The 26490-nt window shown below is 41.8% G+C and overlaps 1 protein-coding gene and 1 pseudogene across 3 annotated transcripts in view; one reads left to right on the forward strand and one right to left on the reverse strand.

The window, feature by feature from the left end:
• Nucleotides 1-5165: 5165 nt before the first annotated feature.
• Nucleotides 5166-20998, reverse strand: LOC309612840 (NADH-cytochrome b5 reductase 3 pseudogene; annotated as a pseudogene). The gene has a single exon. The product of its transcript is annotated as an NADH-cytochrome b5 reductase 3 pseudogene (transcript).
• Nucleotides 20999-21111: 113 nt separating this feature from the next.
• The window catches only part of JAK1 (Janus kinase 1), a 143723-nt gene continuing 138344 nt past the window's right edge, over nucleotides 21112-26490 (forward strand). For both annotated transcript variants that reach the window (XM_082356600.1, XM_082356602.1), the window contains exon 1: nucleotides 21112-21352. The gene's annotated coding sequence lies outside the window, so the exon portion shown is untranslated. The remainder of the gene's footprint in view (nucleotides 21353-26490) is intronic.

The following is a 26490-nucleotide window of genomic DNA, read 5'->3' on the forward strand; positions in this document are numbered from 1 at the left end:
CCACGTGCCGAGGTCCAGACAGGCAAGTTTCCTTGTCCCTTTCTGTGCAGCAGGTTTTATTCTGTTTATCCTTACACTGGAAGTGTAGCCCCCTTTGGGTTTTCCAGCTTTATTAGGTTTCCCCATCTTGGGTGGACTTAAGCTTGAGCTGATTTCTAAAAGTCCAGTCTCCTCAGATCTTCAGATTTCTCAAGAGTAACTTGATTTTTCACATGAAATCAGCAATTTTTAAGTGTTGACAATTAATTCAAATTTATATTTTTAAGTGCTGGACAAAACAATTACCATGGGTCATATTTGAGCTTTGGTCTACCAGTTTACAATCTCTGTCCTAAACAGATTGACCCATGTGTATTGTATATATATGATGCAGGATGCATTTTGTTGGAATACATCTATTAGATACAATAGCCACAGATTTGGAGAGAAAGGTCCAATTTTAGATTTCTGCTTCTTTTTCTCTATAAATATACTTGCCAGATCATGTGTCTAGATTTTTCTGTTCAGGAAATATGATCATTAAATCTACAATATAAGGAAATATAGGGCATAGTCCCTGCCCCCAACGTTTTACATTCTATGCAAAGTAGAATGTGCAAGATGGATTGAAGTATCATGAGTTTTAAAGAAGGAAGACCATCTAGGAAGTCACTACCTCAGTCTGGGCCTGCATTAAAAGAGCCAGAGTGAGGGCGTGATGGCACTAGAAGGAAAGGGGCAGATACCAGATATTTAAAGGAAGAAGTGATAGGATTTGATAACTGAATGAATGTGGGCTAAGAATAGGAGAGGAATTATGTTTGTGCTTATGTGATCAGTAAAATTCTAAAATTTCTTTTGGTTTGCTCATTTCTCATAAACCAGACAATATGAAAGATTTTATAATTTATAAAAGGCTCAACAAATATAATCAGTTTTTATATAATAAGGAGAAAAGGAAAAATCCAACTATTGGGGGAAATATTTTGGCTGATGTATTTATATATATTATCCTCTTCTAGTACCTTCTCAACATTAAAGGACTGCCTTTCTCCTTTAATAAACAAAAATAATGTACACAGACACATCAAGATTTCAAAATATCGATATGCTTCTCAGGTTGGAAAGCTTCATTGAAATAGACTGTCAGTATTCTCCTAAATCAATGCTATTAGTTCCACTTATGGCATTTCACTGGCATCTGATTGTTTGAAGGGGCTATAGGGAAGCTGATGATGTTAAGTAAGATAGATTATGGATCACATTCAACTCTCAGTGGGCCTGGCAGGCATAACTCCCATTATTGCTAATGGGAGTTTTGAGTATAAGCTTTTGTGTACTTAAGAGTTTACCATTAAAAATCTGTCCATCTCTTCATCCTTTCAGTAGGTTGAAATAGCTTTAACTTTAGGTGTAACTGATTAATTGGTTGGGACAATGGCCTGATTGTAAATGATCAATGCCCAGCAGGTTCCCCCAACTTCTGCCCCTTTTTAGTTCCACCCTAGAATAAAGAAAACAATTTAGAAATTACCAAGCACTTTCACATGCATGGTGTCACACTTGAATCTCTGCAATTCTGTCCTGAAAGTAGGTTAGTGTCTTAGTTCAGGTGGCTATAACTAAGTACCAAAGACTGAGTGGCTTATAAACAATAGAAATTTATTTCTCACAGTTCTGGAGGTGTCTGAGGTCAAGGTGTCAGCATGGTCAGGTTCTGATAAGAACCTTCTTCCTGGTTGCGGACTACCAGCTTCTCATTGTCTCCTCCAGTGGTGGAATGAGGACGAGAGAGTTCTTTGGGGTCCCGTTTACAAGGGCACTAAACCCATTCCCAAGGGCTCCACCCTCATGACCTAATTCCCTCCCAAAGGCCCCACCTTCTAATACCATCATATTGAAGGTTAGGATTTCAACGTATGAATTTGGGGGAGACACAAACATTCAGACCACTGCAGTTGGGCTTACCTACTATTTCAATTTAGAAACTTGACTATCAGGTTGCCTTGAAGTTTCTTGTTCAACATCACAAGGCTTGTGCACGTGAAAACAGGATTAGAACCTAAGTCTCATGGCAACAAGTCCGTTGCTTTTTCCAGGGCTCCAAATTGCTTCTCAGCCATTCAATTTAACAAGTGTTAAATTACATGTGTGGCTTCATCAGGTTCTGAGGGTGGCAAGAGTGCACAATATTGCCACGGCTCCCCAAGGACTTAGAGTTTATTTGATCAAGATCTGTGTACATATAAAATGGCTACAGCATGAGAATTGTGTTTTCATGAAGTATTTTAGGAATGTAGTGAAAGGAGAAATCATCATGGCTGTTCACTGGGGAAACTTTCATGGAGGAGGCCTGTGGGTGTTCATAGCTGCTCGGTAGCAAATTAGGTACCAAATTAGGTAACTCATCAAGAGGATGAATACCTACTCTGTGTCGGGCACTGTGCTGGGTACCTCTCTTACCTTCTCTTATTTAAACCTACTCTCCACTTTACTCTCCACTTTACACTCTACTCTCCCTCAACGTGCAGGCAGACCTATGGGCTAGAACAGAGAGAGGGGGCATCTACTGTGTACATGGTCTCACTTTATAAAAGAAAGTCCTGACCCACAAAAAAATGCTTTGAGATAATTATGAAAAGGCCAAGCCATCAATCAAACATTTTGCCAAACTTACGAAAACAAAACAAGAGAGAATATAAGTACAGAGGACATTAAAAGATCAGCATCTTTTTTTTTGTTTTGTTTTTGTTTTTATGAGATTATTTTATAAAACTTCCTATGTACAGCATGGTGACTATAGTTAACAATACTGTATTATATATTTGAAAGTTGCTAAGAGAGTAGATCTTAAAAGTTCTCATCGCAAGAAAAAAAATTGTAACCATGGGTGGTGATGACTAGATGTATTGAGGATCAGCATCTTTTAAACAGACCCAGTCTTTGTGGCCTAATACTTGGGGGACAGTCAGCTTCAGGAGGTCAAGATGCTTTGTTCCCCGAACGACTGAGGAAGGTGATCCCTAAGGAAGCTCATCTCCCTGGACAAGTTTCTAAAGCTATCAAATATGGTTTACATGTGTTTTCTAGAACTTTTATTCAATGTACTTTTTGTACATACATATTTACAATACATACATACTTTTGTATTCATATTATTTAAAAATTTTTCCCTAATGCCCTATGTTCCATGATAACAGTTTTGTCAACACTGTAATGGTTGGCCAGCATTGGTGCTGGTTGGTACACCCTTCTCCACAGCTGTCGCCAAGTGTACAACTTGTTGCCAAGGTGCCAAGTTTACAACACAGAGGAGAAAGGCTTCAAGCAATTGCAGGAGAAGGGGGCAGCGTCAAACATTAGGTCACAGGGCTCAAAGGAGGAGGATAAGAAGATGCTGGAAAATCAGGGGGAGAGTTGACAAACAAGAACAGTTCAATTAGGGCATTTTTTTATTGTGGTGAAATTAACATACATAATATGCTATTTTAACCATTTTAATTGCACAATTTAGTGTCATGAATTATTTACACTGTTGTGCTACCACTACTACTATCTATTTCTAAAACTTTTCCATTACCCCAAACAGAAGCTCTGTACCCATCAAGCAAATAACTTCCCATTACTCCTCCCTCCAGCCCCTGAGAAACACTAATCTACTTTCTGTCTCTATGTATTTCCTACAGTATTTGTCCTTTTGTGTCTGGCTTATTTCAGGGTTCATCCATGTTGTAATATGTATCAGAACTTCATTCCTTTTACTGGCTGGATATTATTCTATTGTATGTATATACCATATTTTGTTCATTCTTCTGTTGATGGACACTTGGATTGTTTCCACCTTATTGGCTATTGTGAAAAGTGCTGCAGTGAACATTGGCATACAATACCTCTTTGAGTCCCTCTTTTCAATTCTTTTAAGTGTATACTAGGAGTGGAATTGCTGGTAATTCTGTTTAACTTCTTGAGGAACTGCCAATCTGTTTTCCACAGGGACTGCACCATTTTACATTCCTACCAGCAGTGTATGAGTGTTCCAATTTCTCCACACCCTCGCCAACACTTGTTATTTCTGTTTCTGTTTGTTGTTTGTTTATTTGTTTAATAGTCATCTTCACATGCATGAAGTAGTTTCTTATTGTGATTCTGTGTTACATTTTCCAATGACTAATGATGTTGAGCATTTTAAAAATTGGGTTGTTTGTCTTTTATTGAGTTGTAGGAGTTCTTATATATTTTGGATATTAAACCCTTATCAGATGTATGACTTGCAAATATTTTCTCCCATTCTGTGGGTTCTCTTTTCACTTACTTTTTTTTTTTTGTATTAGCCAAGTTTTACTTCTGGAGGGGATATATGTATACATATAGCTGATTCACTTTGTTTTACAGCAGAAACTAACCCAACATTGTAAAGCAATTATACTTCAATTAAAAAAAAAAAAAAAGGAAAAAAAAGATTTGCTTAGGTTAAAAAAAAAGTTTTACTTCAATATTTTTCCTGCTTATAAATAACTCTGAAAAACTTGATATGCATGAGGCTAACATAGCTGTTATTTAAAGGCAATGTAGGGGCCCTGAAAATGTCTCTCTGACAAGAGACACTGCTCAAAATCTTCTTCATGCTGGGGGTGAAGGCAGGAGGATGGGGTAGAGCTCTGCCATCAATCCCCTGCCCCAGTCCCCCTCTCCATGGTGAATCAGACTCTGCTAAGTTGACAGCTTGGAGCTCCTAAGGTTACCCGAATATTTCGGTGTGTTAGGGGAAAATGCCAGGGTTTCAAGATGGCCCATGTGCCAGCCTGATGGGCCCTCAGCCAGCACCTTCTTCCCACTCCAGCCACAAGAAGAGCCAAGCTCCTGGCTGGCTGGGGCCTGCTTGGGCCCTTGGGTGGGAGGTAGCCTTTCACCCCCAGGACCCCTCCCCACTCCCCGCCAGGAATTTTTGGTGTCACCTGTCTCATGTGGTATCAGATGCTGCTGAGGCCTAGTCGTGGCTCTGAGGCAGACAGTGAGGGGTGGCAGGCAAAGGTCCCAGGACCGTGGCTGGGGGCAGTCCCAGCACCTGCAGCTCTGGGCTGCCCCTACTTTTATGTTTATTTCCAGACTGTGGACCCCCGCAGGGAGGGTTGGGTGGGGCATGGTGATGGCAGCCGCATCCCTGTAATAGGAGAAGAGGGCAAGAAGGGAGAGACAAAGTGTCATGAGGACAGGGACAGGGCTGAGTGAGAACCAGCCAGGAACTTGCCCTGAAGTTTGCCAGCTGTGGCCCACCTGAAACAGAGCTCTGCTTCCAAGGGGACCCCTCAGGTCAGCCCAGCTGGGTGACCACCCAGGGCATAGGCAGGCCAGACTGAACCTGGGGCCACAGCATTAAATAACACTGGCAGAGGAGGACTGGTTGAGGACAGGGCATGGTGAGTGTTCAGGGTGTGATGCTGCCAGTGCCCAGCCATCAGAAGGGGAAGCAGCGCTCCTTGAAGTGACCCACGTGGTCCAGGTTGGGCAGGCAGGAGTACCAGAGGCTCCTCCTCCAGGGCAGAATGTGGTCCTGGATCATCTCCTTGTTCCCGAGCTGTAGTCCCAGGCTTCAGGGGCTTTGTCTACCATGTACCAGAGCTTGAAGCAAGTGGAATGTTCGTTCCTCCAGCTCCGGCTGCAGCAAAATGTCCTTCTTGGTCTGATTGGCAAAGAGCAGTTGGCACACGGTGTCATCCAAGTCCCTCATGATGGCACGGATCACCTGTAGCATCCAAGTGATGCTTGTTCCTCCTGTGATCATGTGAACAGACTTCACTTCTTGATGGGGTTAGATTTCTTGTCTGGACAGATGGCAAACTTTCCTTTGCCCTGGTAGACTAGCAGCCAGCTTGGGCCCTGGAACTCAATGATGTCTCCAATCTTCTTGTTTTCCAGGTATGGGGACATCTTTACTTCCAGTGGGAAACTTGGGCTGGGTGTCTTTGAAGTAAACCTTGATGACCAGGTCCACTAAAGCCCTTTCATCATGGCTGGAGATGGTGTAGGGCTGAATGGTAAGGTTTTGGTGGATTTGAGCTGAAAAGTAGATGTGATGGCCTATGAGGAGGCCCAAGATGTAATGGGGCCGTAGCAGGTTGAAGTAGAACCACTGGGTGTTATGGCTGATGATCTCCTCATCGATAAGCCACAGTGAGTACTTGATGTCCAGGCTTTCAAAGGTAATGGCTGGGGCCCAGTGCTGCATAGCAGGGCTATAGAGGAACCAGGCTGGGGAGAGCACCGTGTGGCCCAGTGTGCTCAGCTGGGCCCTGTGGTGGTGGCGGCTGCCCCAGCCAAGAAAGTTGGGCTGCCTCTTTTCACTTTCTTAATAATATCTTTTGATGCACAAAAGTTTTCAATTTTGATGAAACCCAGTTTATCTTTTTTTTTTTTTTGTGGCTGTTTTGGGTCTTTGTTGCTGTCTCTAGTTGCAGCGAGCAGGGGCTACTCTTCATTGCGGTGCGCAGGCTTTTCATTGCAGTGGCTTCTCTTGTTGCAGAGCACGGGCTCTAGGCACGCGGGCTTCAGTAGTTGCCGCACGTGGGCTCAGTAGTTGTGGCTCACGGGCTCTAGAGCTCAGGCTCAGTAGTTGTGGTGCACGGGCTTAGTTGCTCTGTGGCATATGAGATCTTCCTGGACCAGGGCTCGAACCCGTGTCTGCTGCATTGGCAGGCGGACTCCTAAACACCGTGCCACCAGGGAAGTCCTTATCTTTTTTTTTTTTTTTTTTTAATTGCTCATGCTTTGGTGTCATATCTAAGAATCCATTGCTAAACCAAACGTCACCAAGATTGACCCCTATGCTTTCTTCCAAGAGTTTTATGGTTCCATTTTGAGCTAATATTTGTATATGACGTGAGATAAGGCTCCAACTTCATTCTTTTGCATGTGGAAATCCAGTTGTGCTAGAACCGTTTGTTGAAGAGACTACTCTTTCCCCATTGAATGAAAGTAGCCCTTCTGGAAAATCAATTGGCCATAGATGTATGGGTTTAATTTCTGGACTCTCAATTCTGTTTCATTGGTCTATATGTCTATCCTTATGCCAGTATCACACTGTTTAGATTACTGTAGCTTTGTAGTAAGTTTTGAAATCAGGAGTTGTGAGTCCTCCAACTTTGATCTTCCTTTTTAAGATTATTTTGGCTATTTTGGGCCTCTTGCAATCCCATATGAATTTGAGGATGGGTTTTTTTCATTTCTGAAAAAAAGGTTGTTAGAATATTGATAGAGATTGTGTTGAATCTGTAAATCACTTTGGGTAGTATTGCCATCTTAACAATTTGAAGTCTTCTAATCCATTAACATGGATGTTGTTCCATTTAGTTAGGTTTTCCTTAATTTCTTTCACAGATGTTTTAGAGTTTTCAGTGTACAATATTTCACCTCCTTGGTTAAATTTATTCTTAGGTATTTTATACTTTTGGATGCTATTTGAATACTAGTGGAATTGCTTTCTTTATTTCCTTCTTGAATTGTTCATTGCTGGTGTATTGAAACACAACTGATTTTTGTGTGTTGATTTTGTGACCTGCAACCCTGCTGAATTTTTTTATTAGCTCTAGTAGCTTTCTTGTGGATTCTTTGGAATTGTCTGTATGTAGAATCATGACATCTGTGAATAGAGATATTTTACTTCTTTCTCTCCAGTTTGTTTCCCCTTTATTTATTTTTCTTACCTACTTCCTCTAGCTAGAACTAGTGTTGAATAGCACTATTCAACTAGTGTTAAATAGCAGTGATGCAAGTAGGCATCCTTGTCTTGTTCCTACTCTTAGGGGGAAAGCTTTCAGTCTTTTACTATTATGACGTTGGCTGTGGGTTTTTCATAAATGACCTTTATCATGTTAGAGAAATTCCCTTTTATTCCTAGTTTTCTGAATGTTTGTATCATGAAAGGTTGTTGGATGTTGTCAAATGCATTTTCTGTGACAACTGAGATAATTTTTTTTTACATTTGTCCTATTAATGTGGTTTATTACATTGATTAATTTCCTTATGTTGAACCACTCTTGCATTCCTGAGATAAATCCCACCTGATCATGGTGTATAATCCTTTTAATATGCTGTTGGAATTGGTTTGCTACTATTTTGTTCAGGATTTTTGCATCTAGAAAGGATATTGACCTGTAATTTTCTTTTCTTGTGATGTCTTTATTGCCTTTGGTATCAGTGTAATGCTAGCCTTCCAGAATGAGTTGGTAAGTGTTCCCTCCATCATGGTTAACTGCATCAACTTTGGAGGCAGATGGTGTCAGTTTTAATCCTGCTTTTGCCACCAAAAAGTTTGTAATAAGTTTTTCATTATTTAACCTCTCTAAACTTCAGTTTCCCATCTATAAAATAGGTGCGTTGGGAGTATTAATTGGGATCATTTATTGTAAAGCCAGTGGTGTGCTGGTAAAGGTTTAAAAAAATCAGCTCTTAGGGGACTTCCCTGGCAGTCCACTGGTTAAGACTCCACACTCCCAATGCAGGGGGCGCAGGTTCAATCCCTGGTCGGGGAACTAAGATCCCACATGCTGTGTGGTGCGGCCAAAAAAAAAGAGTCAGCTCTTAGAGAAGGTGGGAGTGGGAAACCCTGATTTGTAGTGTTTGCCTATTTCCATGGTGTAAATACTCCTGCCATGGCTGATTTAAAGATACCGTTGTGAAGTCATATAAGGTGGAGATGAGAAGAAATGCACACAGTATGCTTTCATGAGCCAGTGGGAGCTGACTCCAGTACATCACTTTTTTTAAAAAGTATGAAGTACATAATAAATGGTCAATCATGAAATATTATCACTTCAGTTGCCTTTAACAAAAAGCATAAAATAAAATGAAAATAGAATGATTCCTGAAAAGTCAAGATATAAATCTCCCTTTCTATTGCCTTATGTTCTAAAATAATTTATATTCTAGGTACTTTGAAATGTTATCTTCAGAAGGTCTGTCCTCTGTGGGAATCGCATTGCATATCCCCTTACTATCTCTAGATCCTGTATCATTGTTTACAGTGAACATAATCACAGGGCAGATAGTCTCTGTCCACAAGTCCGTCTGCCCTGCTGGCAATTGACCACACCTGGAAAAACTTGTTACTCCTAATTGCTTAACCATGTTAACCTTGAAGGCTGCTGGAAAACTTAGAGGCATCATCCTGCCTTGGCTCCCTGGTAACTAAGGTGTTCTGCCTGATACTGGTCTTGACAGCAGTCACCACCCGCTCATGCTTTCCCTAGAAGGCATAGATTGTCCAACCACCTCATCAGGCAAACAATTCTGCCAATGTCATGTCCTCTAGACTTCTGCTCAGACCCAGGCTTAGGAACATTTATGAAGCAAAGACTGTCTTGCCCTGTTCCCTGGGTACCTTGTCCCAATTCTTTTACCAAGTCACTGTTGTCCCATGTTCCTTATCCACCCATCTATCCATCCATCGTGCATCCAACCAAGACTTACAGAGTGCCTAATGGCTGCAAATACAAAGATGGTATACGGTTTCCATTGTCCATAAACTCACAGCCTGGGATGGGGTAGGGTAGAGTGGAGACAGATATGCAAACAAATAGAATATATTGTGATAAGGGAAAGTACAAAAGTATATGCAAAGTACTCTGGGAAACTAAAGGAGGAATTCTGCTTGCCTCTGGAAGTTAAGGAGGTTTTCGCAGAGTGTGTACAGGTAACCGTTGTGTAAAGCAGAGGCTTGGGGCCAGATAGGGTAGACTTTGTGTGCCTGACTGTGCCATTGAACCTGATCCTTCAGCAACAGGGAGCCTTTCTTTTCTTTCCTTTTTTTTTATTGCCCTGCATCTTAGAACTTCAAGGCTATGGTCCCTGTTAATAATAAAAAAATAACCAACTTTTTAAGGGCTTATAATGTGCCAGATATTGTACTAAATGCTTTAACATCATTATTTAACTTAATCTTCACAACAGCCTTAGAAAATAGAAATTATCATCCCCACTTTACAGATGAGAAAAATGAAATTTAAAACTCTAAGTCACATAACTAGGAATGGGTAGAACTAAAACCCAGCTCTAATTCAGTGCTGAGTCTGTGCTCTTAGAAGCACAAGCCAGCTGGACTTGGTATAGTTGAGGGCCTGGGAAGAGTGGTCCCATCTCCCCACACCAGCCTCCCAAAACTTCCTCCCATTTTACAGTGCTCGTACGTTAAACCCTCTTACCACCTACCTGGGCCGATAGCAATTATCTGAAAGTACCTTATTTAGGAGGCAGCGGTAGTTAATGTGGAGAAGGACTTCGAAGGATGTTGGCAGCAGTGGGAATTTACTTCCAAGAACTGCGGTTGCTGTCGGCTGACGTTGAGTTAGTGATTAATATGCTCTTGTGTGATTCAGCTAATGCCCCTCCCAAATAATGTGTTAACCCAGTGAAAAAAGCACGTGTCCAACTAAGCTGAATGTCAGACCTCTGTGTCAACTCCCATTTTACATTCTGTAGAAGGAAAAGCAGTCCCACTTAACACTGCTTACCAGGTATTTTATATATATATAATTAATTACATTATTAATTATATATAATTAATTATATAGATATAGAATTTAATTTAGTGTTGACATCAACTCCGTGAGATTGTGTATGTGCAGATAAGTAACCTGAAGCTCAGAAAGGTGAAACCACTTGTTCAAGCTTATGGAATCAACTTCTTTCTACTACTCCAGGACCCTAACTATTGGGGTGGTCTTGTTTAGTTTATAACATAGTGAATAACCGCTCTTCTTTTTAATACAGAAACGTTATTTATTTTTAGAGATGTCTCTAAAGGAGCATTATTATTTTAGAGATGGGGGTAGTGGAAAGAATGGGCACTTTGAAGCTAGGTATTCCTGGGTTAGAATTCTAGTTCCTGCTCTGTAGTGGTGTGACCTTTGGTAAATTCCCTAATCTTACCTCAAAAGATGATTGTGAGAATTGAAGCAGGTGGCTGGTCCCTAGGGGTACTTCAATACAGGTTAGTCCTTCTCAGCTGCTGGTCGGTGTAACATGAATGAGCATCTCCAGACATCTCAAGCAAATTGGTTAAATAATCAATATATTCTTAGAGTTTATTTTAATTAAGGAAAAAAAACCTCCTACCAGGTGGCCTTTTGGGGGGAAATTTAGGGACAGTAGTGTCAAACGAGGCAAATCATACAGCTCCCACAGGTTGAGACTCAGCAGACCCACCAGTGAGGCCTATTATACCCATGAGAGTTCTGGGGAGGAATGGGAAAAGCTGCTGTGTTGAAGCTGAAAAAAATCTGGTCCGGGAGACAAAACACACAGACAGATAGAAAGAGAAATAACCATAGAAGGCAGCAGAGGGCAAGAGTCCAAGGAGTGATGCAGGCAATCAATACTGCGTGAATTTGGAAGAGAGAGAGAGAGACCGCTTAGAAGGGGCCAAGAAACCCTTCCTGACCTGCCTCCAGCACTCCGTCCTCCTTCTGTCCCTCCATAGTACTTCAGGTTTCTCTTAGAGTCACCAGTGCACTTAGCTCTTCGTAACAAGGTGGAGAAACTTTCACTGTCTCTTAATAGCTGGTGCCAGAATTCCTCTTGGGGATGGAAGCATCTAGGTTTGGAAAATTCGGTGTAATGGGATAGGCTGGGGAGTGCTGGAGGCACAAAGCTGAGACCCAAGGACCTGGCTGTTGGAGGAGGGGCGACTTACTGTGTTAAGACAGGGAGAATTTGAGATGCGTGGGGGCAATCTGGGATGGAGTGAGTGAGGAAAAGAGAGGAGGGAGGGCAGAGGGAAAAGGAAGAGAGCAGCCAGCAGCACAGCAAAGCTGTGCTTCCTCCCCACAATTACCTACATCTCCAGCGACTGCTACTAAACCCAGGCAGCTTTGTAGGAGTGCCTTTAATGGGAAAACCAGGAAGAGGCCAAGTTTCGTTTCAACACTGTGCAGAACACATTAGACGTGGGGCGGTGGAATTTACCCAGCTCTTGAAAGGGCTCTATACTTCCACAGGCCAGGTAAAGGCTGGGGGTTCAAACCAAGTTTACCCAGATCTTTGAGAGGCAGACTTCTGAGTTATCTCTCTAATTCCTTTCTCTTTTCTTCTTTGACTTTTCCTCCCCTCTAGACTCACAGTACCTGACACATAGTAGGCACTCCATAAATATCTGTTATGTTGAATCAAATAAAAATATGATACCTGGTTTCTGCTGTCATGGTACCTAAAATTGAGTGAAGACAACACAAATGCATTTCACACATAAAAATCTAATCTTAACAATTCTGAGAAGGCTATAGGTACCCATTAAATAGGCCTAACACTTCTCTGTTTTTCAGTATCCTTCAAGGTTTTGCTCACATTTCATCCTCCAGGAAGCCTACCAGGATTTTCAGTGATGTGTCCTGTCTCTGAAATCTTACGACATTTTCTACCTGTATCAGCAAATTTGACACTTGATCACTTATTTTTTGATGGATGTCTTTCCTTTTTCACTACATACTACAGTCCCTGAGGGCAGGAAGCGTGGCCACCCTTGGACAGAGGCGGCCACGCTCAGTGGCCTGAGCGTGAGTACATAGAGTACCTTAACGCACATGGCTGTTCAGTTGATTGTTACTGATCGTATGTGTCCTGCATCATATTCTCAGAAACTTGAGAACTTAGTATGTGCTTGGCAAATATTAGTACTGATTAACTATTTGCTGAATTGAGTTGAATTGTTGGGTAGCATAGACCTCTGAGATTATAAGACTCCTAGATATCATTCTCGTACCAAAGAAACAGAAAATTAGAAATTAGGAAGGAATCAAATCTAATTCTTGTTAAGCTGTAATTTATCTTCCTATTGCTTTTGGGCATAAATTTAGGCTTTCCACTTCAAATGCAAATCTGATTTCTTGGCCAGTAAATTTTGTATGGCTACTTTGAGGTTAAGAAATAAAGATGCATAGCATTTTGAGGCTGGCAGGCAGCAGAAGATCATGTGATCTAACCCAGGCGAAATGTGAGTTCAGAGAGGTTAAATAGACTGCCTTATGCTTCTGTAGGCTGTTGTAGAGCTTACTTAGCTTTCAAGTTTCCTGCTTTCTGGTCCAGTGGTCTTTCTAGGGCACTAAGCTTGGTTGTCAGAATAGCATTTCTTCAAAGTGTATTCATTATTAATGCAGTATACTAAGTCCCTGGGGTAGAATAAGCCTCATTATTATAGCTAGTAAGTCAGTCTAAAGCAATCTGATATTCCTGTAAAACTGAATAAATTTTGTAGTAAAGTACCCTTGGGCTCACTGCCTTCTGAGGTGGCCATCATCTCATTTGTCCTATATTTTTAAAAAATCCATAAATGAGCCCTTCTGTGTTAACATTCATTATAACTTAGCTTTATTGATTCTGTTATAGTGCTGTTAATTACAGGAACCACAGAAATCATTAGGTTAAATCCATAATAAATAAGATTAGTAATACTTATTCTTCTCTGTATACTGAGTGTTTTTATGATAAACTGATGTTTATCTTTCCAGACATTACTACATTAACATCTTGTAAAATAATTATATGAGACATTTTAATTTTTTTAGGCAAAAACATTTGAGTATCTTCTAATAACTAGTGATGTTAACGATCATTATTAATCCTCGTGACAACCCTATGAAGTGGACATTATCGTTATCTTCACTTACAGATGAAGAAATCAAAGCTTATAGAAATTCAGTATCTTGCCCAAGATCCCACAACAGGGGAAGCCAAGATTAAATGAGATGATATATATGTACCTAGCACAGTGCTGAGCGGATAGTGTAGTGAATAAATACAAGTGGAAGAGTCAGTGTGAAGTGAAAATAAGTGAAAGAAAAGATGAAGCTGTTGTGAGGATAGTATATAAAGTATGTGTTATAAGTTCCTATATATTATACACATATGACTAAAATTTGATTCTGAGCTTCCTAACAGTCAAAGGGAGAAACGTAATCAGTTACATAAGTGGTAAGTAACCTTGCTTAAGAGAAGTATATACTCAGCCATAGAAAGGAATGAAATTGTGTCATTTGCAGACATGTGGATGGACCTAGAGACTGTCATACAGAGTGAAGTAAGTCAGAGAAAAACAAATATCGTATATTAACACACATATATGGAATCTAGAAAAATGGCATAGATGATCTTATTTGCAAAGCAGAAATAGAGACACAGACGTAGAGAACAAACATACGGACACCAAGGGGGAAAAAGGGGATGGGATGAATTGGGAGGTTGGGATTGACATATATACACTTCTATGTATAAAACAGATAATTAATGAGAACCTACTGTATAGCACAGGGAACTCTACTCCATGCTCTGTGGTGACCTAAATGGGAAGGAAATCCAAAAAAGAGGGGTTATATGTATACGTATGGCTGATTCACTTTGCTGTACAGCAGAAACTGACACAGCAGTGTAAAGCAACTATACTCCAATTTAAAAAAAGAGAGAGAAGATAAATATTTCTGGAGCTCAGACCTAAGGGTCCTTTTTCAAGACAGAGGATTTACTTTAGCAGGGACCTTAGAGGTTGAGACAAAGTCACTATGGGATGCTGTTAGAAGCCTGGAGGAAGTGATGGCCAAGCCTGAGTGAAGTAGAGAGGCCTGAGTTGCCCTGGCAGGAGGCAGAGGAAGGATTAAGAAGTTGGAGGGGTGTACTAGAAGGGCAATGTTATGGAAGACTCACCAGAGCATTATGTTCCATGGGAGGCCTGAAGGATACAACATTCACCTAAACCATTAAGAATGGCTGAGTAATATTTCATTGTATATATATATACCACATCTTCTTTATCCATTCATCTGCTGACGGACACTGTCGTACTTGTTTCTTGATGGACCTATACTAATACATGCTCCTCAGCTAGTAACTAGCTAATCAAGTGCCATCCATGCACTGTAATGTGGCTGGAATAGTGAGTTTGTATACACCTTCTTACCTAACCTTCATAATCATTTATTGAGGTAAATGGACTGGGTAATATTATTCCAATTTTACATGTGAGGAAACTAAGGATTATTTTAGGAGAACTTGCCTGGGGCACACAGCTAGGAAGTGGCAGAGCTGAGCTGAAGTTCAAACTTAGGTTCACATTTACTCCAAAGTCAAATTTACGACTAGGCCATGGGACAGTTGGGCTGAGGGCAGAGTTATCATCTCATGAGAGTCGAAGTATCTGAGGAAGAAGGATCTCAGGTCTTACAGGAGTGGGCTGAGACAGTTCAAATCAGATCAAGGTTTATCTCAAGCAATAATTTGAGGGCAGAATCAATATTGTATCAAATGTGTGATGCCTCGAGACATCAAAGTTCTATTCTGGACAGTATCCCCTCAGTAATTTTAGTCTGAAAAGGTTTTAAAGTGTGCATTCAGGGACTTCCCTGGTGGTCCAGTGGTTAAGACTCCGCGCTCCTGATGCAGGGGGCCAGGGTTCGACCCCTGGTCAGAGAACTAGATCCCACACGCCACAACTAAAAAGATCCCGCATCCTGCAACTAAGACACGGGACAGCCAAATAACTAAATAAAGTGCACATTCATAAGCATAAATATGATTCATTTGCTTTCATCTTTTTTCTTTCATTGAAATAAACTTTTAGCAAATATCTATTGATCTTCTACTACATGTCATGCATGGTTCCTTCTAAGTAAAAAATTATATACTTTCCTTTTCCTTCCTGTTACATTTAATCAGACTCTTTTTCTTCCTTTCAGTCTATCCTTATGAGTAAGTATATTCAGTGGTCTGCTGTATTCACGGTACTAAGCAGTGGAAAAGGATCTCATTCTTGTAAGTGTAATCATTTCCCCATCATAGATGGAGCCTAACTCGTGCATCAGAGATCATATAGAAGAAGATCTGTCCAGTTACCATCAAAGTTTAGTTTCGAGGTAAAAGATTTAACATTTAATTTTACTTATCCTTTTTTTGGAGAGTGGGATGAGGGAGAGGGATTGTTAAATGAAGGGCATACATTTATTGAATACTATATTTTCAACATAAATGACAGTCTTGATTGTAAAAAAAAAAAAGCACTTTAGACACTTCAGAGCATCCACTGAAACTGTAGATGGTTTAAATATTGGATATTTAAAATATTTAGCTATATAAAACCTAGAGTAATATAGAATGAACACATGCCATTTCCCTTCACTTTCTATCCCTTAAATCTCTTTTTTTTTCTTAGCATATATCACTACTGACGTTATTTTAATTATTTATTCATTTACTTGTTTTCAGCTATCCTCCCCAACTAGGAACCTTTTCTGTATTATTTCACTGCTGTATTTGCAGGACAGAATAGTGCCTGGTACATAGTGGTACTCACCAAATATTTGTTGTATTCATTTATTTAACCTAAAAAGAGAGGATAATTTCCTAAAGAATCACAGGCGATATCACAATGCGAACAGACAGACAACAAACCCAAAACCCACAGCAATTCAACGTGCTTGACTACAAGAAAACGGAAAACTTTCACAAGCATAGTTTTTTAAAGAGCAAATAGTATGCTGAAAAAATACATATCAAAAGCATGACAGAAAAACTATTGCTATTTTAATTGAAGATCCTATTACTACAAATTGATAGAAGATACTATGACCCCAGTAGATAGTGGACAAGAACAAAAACAGACTGTATTTCCCCTACCCACCCCGGCACACACATTGGTAAATTAAAAGAAACACGAAAAACAGAAACTAGTGAGAAAGCATAGGGAAAATTATTAATCTCTTTAACAATCATGGAAATTCAAAATTAAAGCAACAAGGTATATTTTTAAAACATTAAAGTTATAAACCATTTAAAATGTTAAAATGTCCATTGTTACAAAACCTAACATTGTGTACATTTTTTAGGGCAGTGTAAATTCATGGAACTTTCTTGGAAACTGACTTGCCAATATGAATCTATGAATCAAGAATCTAAAACTATGCAGTCCATTTGACTCAATAATTACATTTCTGTGAATCCCTCTTAAGGTATTATCTAAATATTATATATTTAATTATTATTTAGGTTATTTGCATGGAGAAAGTCATTAGTTATGAAACTTCTGTAGTAGGCATTTATAAGTAAAATGCTTATAAATTAAGTTTAAGGAAACATTTACAAAATTACATGTACACCATGATTATGCTTGTATTAATAATATCCCTAGTGAAAAAATAACTGCAAGAAAGTTAGAGGTGATTTTGCCTCTCTTTTCTAGTTTCCAGAATTTTATGATTTGTACAATGGTATTTTAGTTTAGTTTTGTTCGGTATAACCTTTTAAATGCAAACCTCAGTGTTTGAATCTAATATATTTTCCCATTGTAATCTAGGAAACAGCTTTTGCAGAGAAAGACTGGTGAGCAGATGCTCTTTTGATGAAAATTTATGTGTGAAACCTATGTATGTATGATTGCTGGCTGGATGATTTTTTTTTTTAATAGAATTTCCTAATAAGAGGCTTCTACTTCATTACATTTAGTTTGGTTCAGTTTGGATGAATATTTGTAGCAGATTGTAGGTTTCTTGCTACACATGACATGTTTGAAGGAGATATGTTTATTCCTCCTTTTACACTGTTCTCTCTCTGTCTCTCTCCTGTATATTCCCTATAGAGTAACCTTTAAAAGCTTTTCTATTTTCAAACATAAAATTGAATTCCTCGCCCAATTTAGTTGGTGGCATCCTTGGTCAACTCGTCGACTAATTTAGAGAATTTGGGAATCATGTGAAATTCCTTCCTCTGCCTCAGCACCCAGATCTAAGCAGTCATCACCCACTGTCTATTCTGTCTCCTCAGGTTTTGGACAACTTCTCAGTATCCCTCCCTGGACCACTGCCTTAGATGTTGGTCTCATCACTTGCAGTTTGAAGCCATACAATGTTATATGATTAATCTCCTTGCCCTGCAATCCATCTTCCACATTATCCCTATATTAGTGGTTCTCAAAGGGGATGATTTTTGTCCTCCAAGGCATATTTGGCAATCTCTAAAGACATTTTTGGTTGTCATAAGTGGACCAGGTGGGCTGGGGAGTTGAGGGGGAAGAGAGTGGAGGAGGAGTGGAGGGTGGCTACTGGCATCTAGTGCTTAGAGGACAGAGATGTTGATGAACATCCTACAGTGCACAGGACAGCAACCCTACCCCCATAACAAAGAATTTTCTGGCCCCAAATATCAGTAGTGCTGAGGTTGAGAAACCCTGCCCTGGAGTGATTCTTCTCAAATAAAAATCTGCTTACATACCTCAAAAACACACTATTTATTTTGGGCAGAAGTTTTTGCATAAGGCCCATCTCTTCTTATTCCCCAGTCACACAGCGTATACTTATTACTGCCTGAATGTGCCACTTTCTCCCTGGTTCCTGTAACTTACCTGCTACTTGTAGCTTCTTCTTTTCTTTTTGATTTCTTCAGGCTGGGTTTCATGGTTCTTCTCTTGATCACTTTTAGAAGAGCATGAATCATACTGAATTGTTGCTTATCTATCTCCTCCACTACACTGTGAGCATCCAGAGGTCAGGGAAACCGAGTCCCATAGGGTTAACAGAAACTGGTAACTAACAGAAATTCTTGAGCTTGTCTTCACAGCTTGCTAAAAAACCCCTCTGCTTGTAGCCTGCCTTCACTGAGCAAGCCTTAATTATTTTGTTGCAAATTGCATACCCTCCAAGTTTCCCATAGCCTAAACAGTAAGATGTTTGCCCAAGTTGTTTTCCAGGAACTTGGGGTCAGCTGAGTTTAGTTTGAGCTCCAGCTGGCTAAGACTGGTTGGGACCACTGACCCTAAAACTGGGTCTGTGCAAGTGTCCCATAAATAACCTTTTGAAGTCAGAGGGCCAACAACTGTACCCTCAGATCATGCCAAGTGCCTCCATTTTTAAACATGCAGGCCATGAAGAAGCATGTAATTCAGATACTCCTGTGCGGGACCTGATTATCTCACCTTTCCCCATGCCTAAGACCACACTGCTTCTTTATTCCTGATATACCCCAAGCTCCTCCCCTTTGGGGAGGCAGATTTGAGATTTATTCTCCCATCTTCTTGCTTGGCTGCCTTGTGAATAAATCCTTTCTCTGCTGCACACCTTGGTGCCTCAGCATTTGGCTTGCTGAGCTTCCGACAAACGTGGTTCAGTAACATCAGGAACTGGGTCTTTTTTTGGGAATCTTCAGGACCCAGTGCAATGCCTGGTATAGTGGAATGGATCTGAACTCAACCAAGGACCTCTGCTCATTCCATTTCATGAGCCCTGCAAAGCAACCAGATTTGTTCTCCGGCTTTTCTGACTTTCTTTTTTCTGTACCCTTTGCCTTACCTGAAATACTGTTCTTTCATGTTTCAGTCTCCACTCATATCACTACCACCTGTTCTTTAAGGCCCAGCTTGATTAAAAAAAAAAAAAAATCACAATAACTTACTAAGCCCACCACTTGTGTCAGGCCTGGCATTAGTTCACTTTCGGCATAGTCTTTATGAGGAAGGTATTATCCCAATTTAACAGGTGAAGAAAATAATGCAAACAGCCTTGAGTGGCAGGTGAGGCAAGACAGTCACTCAAACACCCGCAAGGTAGGCAGCTGGACTGACCTTCCCCACTTGATTCTCTTCTCTGTTATCTCTGCTGTTTCCTTCCAGAAGACACCCTAGAGATTGTTTAGTCTGCCCCTCAACTCTTTTTTTTTTTTTTTTTTTTTGCCCCTCAACTCTTATGAGTAAACTGTGAACTGTTTAGGGCAGGGGTCCTCAAACACCCCTCCCCACGCACACACAGCAGGAGGTGAGCCGCGAGTGAGCGAAGCTTCATCTGCGGCTCCCCATCGCTCGCATTACCGCCTGAACCATTCTCCCCTCCCCCGCCAGTGGAAAAACTGTCTTCCACGAAACCGGCCCCTGGTGCCAAAAAGGTTGGGGACCGCTGGTTTAGGGTAACACAGGTGGTTAATGGTGGGAGCCAGACCTAAAACCCAAAATTCCAGATTCGAATGCGCTTTTCACGCACCACGTACCACACCCAGCACTTGCTCCATATGAAGTAAGCTGCCAGTAACTCTCCAAGTCTCCAGGAATCCTCCAGCAGGGTTGGTGGAGTCAGGGCACATGGGGAAGCCTCAGTGAGCAGTGAACCGAGCTGCAGAAGTCTGATCATGCATAGCTTAGGCAGATTCTCATCCAAGGATTTCCGGGGAGAAGGCACTGGAGTATTTTAAGCATGGGGGTGAGTGGAACACATTTGAATTTTTAAAAGCTCACTGTGTAGAATTAATTGGAGACTGGATTGAATACAGAGTGACAACTTAAGAGATGTTTGTGGTCCTTCAGATGAGAGATGGTGGCAGCTAGGATCATGTTGTCGGGACACTTAGAGAAACAAATGGACTGGAGGCATATTTAGGAAGTAAAATCACCGTGATTTGGTCGTAGACTGCCTATGAGGTATGAATCTGGCTATAGTGTGACCTTAACTAAGATAATTGAGACTTGTTTCCTCAAAGATAAAAGGAAGATAAAACCTACTTTGAGGGATTATTAGTAAAAACTGAAAATCGCTGGACACACATTAGATATCAACAAATGTTTTTATTACTATTTATAAGTTTTAAAAAAACTTCTAAGACCTTGAAATACAGAATGGGTTGGACGTGAAGTAACCTGTTAACGTTGGAAGGTTAATTTCTTAAGTTGCTATTACTCTTATGCTTCACAAGCTCACCTCTTGCTCGGTGGCAACAAGGGGCAGAGGACTGTGAGAAATGCATCGCAGTGCACAAAGGTGTGGTGAAGGGCACTCCAAATTCGAGACGGGTAAACCTATGGCCAAATCCTGACAATTTCACTTTCTGTGCTCGAAGATCTCTCTTCTTGTATTGGTGTTTCTAGAATACGTGGTGAAAAGAAGCGAGTGAGGGGCGGAGGAGTGAGCGAAGCCGCATGGGGGCGGGGCGCGAAGGCTAGAGGCGCTGGGTCCTGCGCGGAGGCGGTGCCGCCGCCTCCGCCTTCACCGCGGTCCCCGCCCCCCTTTCCGGGGGGGGAGGGGCAGCCGCGCGTGACGTCACGAGGAGGCGGGACCGGCCGCGGGGTGGTAGGCGGGACCGGCCGCGGGGTGGTAGGCGGGGCCGGCCGCGGGGTGGTAGGTGGGGCCAGCCGCGGGGCGAGGCGGGAGGCGGGTAGCGCAGGCCGCGGCGGCCGCGGAGTAGCTAGCAGCCGCTGACTGCCGAGCCCAGCGCCCCAGCCCTGGTAGCCCACCCCGCGCCCCCTCCTCAGCCCCCGGCGCGTGTACGCTGGGGCTCTGGGGGGCTGGCCGCTTAGGGAGCGGGCCGCTCGACCCTGACCCGCGCAGTGACCCGGAGCCCCCCGGCCCAGGCGCACACGGAAGTGGTGAGTGTCACCGAGTGGAGGTAGAGAAGCCTGCGGCGCCCGGAGGCTAGGGGCGCGGAGCCCGGCGCTGGCGGGAGACGCGGCCGCCGCTCTGGGGCCTCGCGCGTCGCGCACCCGGGGCCGCTGCTCGAGCGCGGCTCTGGACCTGGGGGCCGAGCCGGGCCAGGGCAGGGTGGGGGCGAGCGGGGGCGGGCGGGGAAGGCGGGGGATTTCCAGCTGAGCGGAGCCGGCCGGTGCCGGGAGGTCAGGGGCCGGGGGCCCCAGGCCCGAAGGGGAAAGGTTAAGGCTCGCTGCCCCCTCCCCCAGAGCGCACACCAAGTTTTCATAAACAAGCCTGGGACGCGCTGACATCCTGTTTATAACACCCTGAGATACAGGCGCGGGCTTGAGGTTTGACGTCCCTCGCTGTTGCACCGAGAACTTGACCGCCAGCCCTCTGACAGAATTGCCGGGGAGCGGAAGGAGGATTTTTCAGGCCTCCGGACGGATGCTGAGGGTCTTAGCCATTTGACTTCTTTGCCATCTCAGCGAGGGAAAGTTTCTGGGATTTGGGGACCTGTTTGGGGCAGGGGGGCGTCTGGGGACTCAGGAGACGCCCCCTTTCCTTTTAGGTTCTGTTGGGACCCTGGCCCCAGGTATAGCGGGCGAAAAGTATGAAAGACGGTCACTGGGCGAGATGGCCAAGGAAGAGGAACAGTGAGAGCGAGCCACTCGGGGAATTGCGAGTCCTACTGTAAAGGGACTAGTTAACCGAAACTGGGGCTGGTCTCTGGCTCCATGTGTAATTCCTCAGACCCCATCCGCACGCGGTCGCCAAGCATCAGAGGGAGAGGTCGCTTTAGCAGGACTAGTAAACACCCCTCTCAAGTCACTCCCCTAGGTTCCAGGGATGTGGGCGCCTTGGATGTGTGTTTACCGAGGAACTTCTCTAGGGGACTAGATAAAGGGTATGATTATTGCCAGGTGTTTGTGCACATTTTTTTGTTTTTTTGGATTGTATATTCTTTGCTAATTCTTGTGTGTCCATGGGAAAGAGGATCCAGTCCTCCGTGCCACTTCTCTTAATACGTGGCTGTGAGCTGTCTTACGCCCCTGGTTGGATACATGCTGTTGACTTTTTTTTTTTTTTAAGAGTCCAGGGCTTTTTTCTCAGTGGCAGGAGTTTACAGCTGTATAAAATTGTTATTACTTTTTTGGGGGAGGAAAGCATTAAAAACCTGACATAGTTAACTGATGAGTATAATGCAGAAACAACTAGATGTGATCATGGAGTGTTTGTTGGCTTTTTTTTTTTTTTTAGAAAAAAGATTTGAGTTATGGGCATTTACACAGTGGAAAAAATTTTTAAGATGAACATTTTATATTGATTACATTTTTGTTCCTCGCTTTCCAAAACTCCATTTTGTGTTGTTTCTGGGTTTTGCTTTGGGTGACTGATGTTTTTCAAGACCAGGCAGTCGTTTTTATTGAAGGATCAATGTGTTCTTTTGTACTTTGTGGTGAAGGTTAATGGAGGCTACAAGGGTACCAGACACTTTGGGTACAATATGCATTGTAATATGGAGAAAATGTCTCCTATGTATAGATCCAGATCACATTTAAAGACGCAAGTACATCATACCTGCATGATTGTGGACGTTATGAATAGGAATAGTCACAACCTCTTAACTTTGCATATCATATTAACTAAGCACTTACACCGTATCTTAGTTTCTCTAAATAGCTACAAAAATGTATTTTTTTAATACTAGGATTGCAGTGTGACACTCCATGTTGAATAAAGCCAGTTTAGTTTCCCTATTCCACAGTATACTAATTGCTTATTATTATTGGGAAGTGATGATAGAGGGTGAATAAATAATACATACATAGATAAAATAATTCAAACATTTCCCGAAATATAACTACATTTTAATTTGTTGTAATTTAGTCAGTCTTAATATCAATTTGGCTAATGCTCTATATGTACTTGTAATTATCTTTCTGATCAATTGGTATCTACCTTTTACAGATGTAAGTTGTTAAGGGGAATTAGCTTGCAAAATGTTTTCAATTCAAGCATTTGCTAAAAAGCTGGTAGAAAGTAAGGAATTTTGAGGGCAAAGTTGCTTTTGCAGGAAAAGAGACTCATTAAATGGCATGAAGAAATTTAAGCTGAGTGCTTTTAAATGGGATAGTGAGGTCTGCCAGTTAAGATTCTGGGTTCACAAACACTAGTGGTTTCAGCTGCAGACCACAGATTCTAATAATGTTTTGAAGTTATCACTCAGTTTCTTCTGAGTAGCTGGAAGTAACACATATATTTGGACAGAAACCCAGCTGAAGCAAGTATTGAGAATGTATAGGTTTATACCCATTTTAATAGAGTGGACACTAAGGTACAACTGCATTAATAAGGTTTTTTTTTTTTTTTTAAAGTGGTACCTCCTTATTACTTTAAATTTTATTTATTTATTTATTTATTTATGGCTGTGTTGGGTCTTCGCCTCTGTGCGAGGGCCTTCTCCAGTTGCGGCAAGTGGGGGCCACTCTTCATCGCGGTGCGCGGGCCTCTCACTATCGCGGCCTCTCGTTGCGGAGCACAGGCTCCAGACGCGCAGGCTCAGTAATTGTGGCTCACGGGCCTAGTTGCTCCGCGGTACGCGGGATCTTCCCAGACCAGGGCTCGAACCCGTGTCCCCTTCACCGGCAGGCAGACTCTCAACCACTGCGCCACCAGGGAAGCCCATTTATAAGGTTTATTAACAAAGACCAAGGTCTGTTTTCTGACTCCTTTGTTGAGTGTTTCCTCCCCCCACACACATTATTTTATATATCTTTATTATGTATATACTTATTATGTTCTAATGGGGTCATTGCTTTTAGAAGATTTATCATCTGAGATGTGAGTATTTACAAGGAAGTTTTTCTTGTTCATTTCCACATTTAAAAAAATTGTTTTAAGTGGATAGGGAATTGATTAATTACTGAATCCTGCTGAGCAAGCAGCATGTGACGGTCTGACTTATGGTGGTCCAGTGTTCTGTGGAGCCTTATCATAGAATAAAGATGCCAGAAAGAACCTCGCAGATTCTTTTAGACCAGTGTTCCTCAGCTGGGTATGATTGTGCACCCAAGGAGATATTTGAGGTTTATGGAGACATTTTTGATTGTTAGAACTCTGGGGGGGGGGGTGTGTGGGGTTGAGAGGAGGCAGTGTTACTGGCATCCAGTGGGTAGAGGCCAAGGATGCTGCTCAACATCCTACAATGCATGGTGCAGCCGCCTACAGCAAAGAATTATTTGGCTCAAAATGTCAGTAGTGCTGGTCTTGAGAAATCCTGTTTTGGAATGCCAGGTGGGTAACAAGAAGATCCTGGCTTCTGTCATGGCAAGCTGCTTCACTTCAGGCCCCTATTTTCTTCATCTGTAAAATGAAAATAAAAATATCTATCTTGGCCATCTTACGAAGCTGTTGGGAAAAATTAGCTAAATAATGGATGGAAACTGAAGTGCTATGCAAATTATAACTATTGTGAAGACTTTTTTTTTTTTATTGAAGTATAGTTGATCTACAGTGCTGTGCCAGTTTCTGCTGTGCAGCAAAGTGACTCAGTGATACACATAGAGACATGCTTTTTTATATTCTTTCCCATTATGGATTATCACAGGATATTGAATATAGTTCCCTGTGCTATACAGTAGGACCTTGTTGTTTATCCATGCTATATATAGTAGTTTACATCTGCTAATTCTAAACTCCCAGTCCTTCCCTCCCCCATCCCCCTCCCCCTTGGCAACCACAAGTCTGTTCTCTGTAAGACATGATTTTTTAAAAATAGATGAATTGTTATATATACTGGTCGTTGAGGAGGAAAGGGGTTGAGGCAGTATGTTGAATGCCAAGATTGGATGGTTTGATGTTACTGAATTCTTTGTTATTCATTTTTTTGGGTAGAGGAATTATTTAATGTAGTTATGTTATTATTAGAACATAAATTTTTTAACTGTATTATTTTTTTAAACATAAGGATTATTTTCTCACTATAATGAGGGAAAACTCGTAAAAAAATTAGAACATAGAGGAAAGTAGAAAGTAGAGGAGAAAAGTCATCCATGGTCTACTCCCTTTTCCATTTAAGGACAATCACGTTCTTAGCAATTTCTTTTCTGTTAGAGTCATTTATATTGGAAGAAGAGTTAACGATGAAAAAAGCGGCAGTAGTGACCAAGAAAGGTGCTGTTCGTTTCTATGCCCTTCATTTTCTCTTTTCTAATAAATATGATGTACGGGCAGTTACATTATAGGAGACATTAGAAGAATTGGTTCACTATTTTTATACTTTGCGGGCTAACCTCCAAGCCGTGTTCTTGTTTGGCATGTTGTTTTCTCTCTGCTTCTTGCTCTCCCCTGAATTCAGCTAGGTGTGCCACTATTGCTTCCTGTCTCGAAAACCCTATGGTAACATGGGGTTTTAAACAGCTGCCATGTTGAAATGACCGGGTTTCTGGGGCAGGAAACTACTTCCTGTGAGTATTCTTTCCTCTGAAATGCACCAGCTTTTTTGGCAGTTTGAGGCAACAAGAAAGCATAAAACTTTAAGTTCATTTCTGTGGTATATTTACTTCTGAGGTTTTATGATCTGTGATTCTTAACAGCTGGCAGTGGGCACACATTTTTTTTCCTTGGTGCTCTGTGAGTAAACTGCCGATCCTGAGGCAAGACCTGCTTTAGAGCAAAACGAAGATTTCTTTAAGTCTACTCTAGGCAGAAGACAGAGCTGGTCTTTGTTCAGATATTTTTAATCTGTGGTAACTGAATTTACTTACCAGTAATATTCACACAGCACTTTGTTCACTCATTTATTCATTTAGTAAATACTTTTTGAGCTCCTGCTATGAGTCTCAGGGAGTGAATAAACAGAACAAAAGAGGCAAAAACCCTGCTTTTATAGAATTTACAGTCTAGTGGAAGACCCTTGAGCCTGTTCAGAGTTTCTCAGTTGCAGGTTATACACTGCAGCCACTGTGACTAGAGCAGGGTACTGAGAGGCAGCAGAAGGAGGTAGGGCTGGACATTCAGGATGGGGCCAGACTGTGAAGACTGCACAAGTCTGTGAGCAGTGTGAGGTCAGGGACTGTGACCTGTGTTGAATGAA

The sequence above is a fragment of the Balaenoptera borealis genome (assembly GCF_965194805.1).
Source record: "Balaenoptera borealis genome assembly, chromosome: 1".
NCBI lineage: Eukaryota > Metazoa > Chordata > Mammalia > Artiodactyla > Balaenopteridae > Balaenoptera > Balaenoptera borealis.